Consider the following 2,319-nt stretch of genomic DNA (forward strand, 5'->3'; position numbering starts at 1 on the left):
AGAAAGGTTTGTGGAGAAATAAAAACTCCTCTACGTGTTTCCTAAGCTTCTAGACTTCCAGCCTCCATTCTGGTTCCACTCTGCTGGGTAAATAGACATGGTGGACCCAAACCAACCAGCCTCTACATCCACCTGGTTCATAGTGGAACCAGACCAACCAGCCTCTACATCCACCTGATTTATGGTGGACCCAGACCAACCAGCCTGTACATCCACCTGGTTCATGGTGGACCCAGACCAACCAGCCTGTACATCCACCTGGTTCATGGTGGACCCAGACCAACCAGCCTGTACATCCACCTGGTTCATGGTGGACTCAGACCAACCAGCCTGTACATCCACCTGGTTCATGGTGGACCCAGACCAACCAGCCTGTACATCCACCTGGTTCATGGTGGACCCAGACCAACCAGCTGTACATCCACCTGGTTCTTACTGCAGCTTTAATGCATCACCAGCAGCGATTCCATCAGGGAAACCGGACGTTACTGCAAACTGCATTGTTGTGTTTCCTGTTCTTCCCCAGTGTAGGAAAGTTAATGTAACGCTGGGACGAATCGATGGTGCCATCTAACACGTCTGAAGGTTGGCTGTGATATTCGTGACCTGGCAGCCGGGTCCCTCTGGAAGGTGCCGGTGGTCAGAAAACCCAGTTAGCACCTGCAGAGGGACTGGCACGGTCTGGTTACTCCTGGCACGTCCTGGTTACTCCTGGCACGGTCTGGTTCCTCCTGGCACGTCCTGGTTCCTCCTGGCACAGTCTGGTTCCTCCTGGCACGGTCTGGTTCCTCCTGACACGACCTGGTTCCTCCTGGCACGGTCTGGTTCCTCCTGACACGACCTGGTTCATCCTGGCACGGTCTGGTTCATCCTGGCACGGTCTGGTTCCTCCTAGCACGGTCTGGTTCCTCCTGGCACATCTGGTTCCTCCTGACACGGCCTGGTTACTCCTGACACGACCTGGTTCATCCTGGCACGGTCTGGTTCCTCCTGACACGGTCTGGTTCCTCCTGGCACATCTGGTTCCTCCTGACACTGTCTGGTTCCTCCTGGCACGGCCTGGTTACTCCTGGCACGGTCTGGTACCTCCTGGCACGGTCTGGTTCCTCCTGGCACGGCCTGGTTACTCCTGGCACGTCCTGGTTCCTCCTGGCACGGTCTGGTTCCTCCTGACACTGTCTGGTTACTCCTGGCACGGTCTGGTTCCTCCTGGCACGGCCTGGTTCCTCCTGGCACGGTCTGGTTCCTCCTGGCACGGCCTGGTTCATCCTGACACGGTCTGGTTCCTCCTGACACGGTCTGGTTCCTCCTGGCACGGTCTGGTTCCTCCTGGCACGGCCTGGTTCATCCTGACACGGTCTGGTTCCTCCTGGCACGGCCTGGTTCATCCTGACACGGTCTGGTTCCTCCTGACACGGCCTGGTTCATCCTGGCACGGTCTGGTTCCCCCTAGCACGGTCTGGTTCCTCCTGGCACGTCTTGGTTCCTCCTGGCACGGTCTGGTTCCTACTGGCACAGCCTGGTTCCTCCTGGCACAGCCTGGTTCCTATTGGTAGTCTCTGTAACGCCGGTCCGAGATCACAGAGGTCCAACAGCACAGCACACAGCTCTAAGGAGTCGTTTTATATCCAACCATCAATGTTCTGAACAGCTACAGGTGGAAACACCTGATTGTAGCCTGACTGATGAGCATGTTTCCATGGCAACCATGTTATTTAATAGTAATTATTATTAATCTGTCTGGAATTCTAGAAGATTTTTTGTGTAAAGAGAAGCTGTTTGAAAATGACTGCATGAAGAGCTTATGAAGGGCCTGTAACAACCAATAGTTTTATCATTTTCAGGAGTGAATATTTATTAATTTATGAAAGATATGAAGACATTATTTTAAAGCAATTGCCTGAACGAGATGAAAATTTGTTGTTTGGATGGTTTTAATGTGCTGAAGTAAACTGAAGTTATTTAAAAAAAATCCTGAAAGGTGGTGGAGCTCTACCGCCATCCACCAGCACGAGGCGCTCAGAAGTAATAAATGGCGTAACGTGACGTTCACTCTCAGGTTCGGCTTTCGTTCCTGCATCTGTTGCTCCTATTGGTCAGTTCAGAGCAGGTGTGTCACTGACTGGACTCTGATGAGGGACTTGAGCCTGTTTTGGTACCTGGACCAGGTTCTGATCCGAACTCTTGCTTCAGTCTGACACCATTTCACTGAGCACGAGCCGGTTTTGAAACCAGAAACCAGCAGAGGGCGAGCCCGTGACCGGGCTGGGAGAGACTGGGGGGGCTGGGGCAGAGAGAGAGGGAGGTGGTGGGGGGGAG

The sequence above is a fragment of the Melanotaenia boesemani genome, chromosome 2 (genome assembly GCF_017639745.1).
Source record: "Melanotaenia boesemani isolate fMelBoe1 chromosome 2, fMelBoe1.pri, whole genome shotgun sequence".
Taxonomy (NCBI): domain Eukaryota; kingdom Metazoa; phylum Chordata; class Actinopteri; order Atheriniformes; family Melanotaeniidae; genus Melanotaenia; species Melanotaenia boesemani.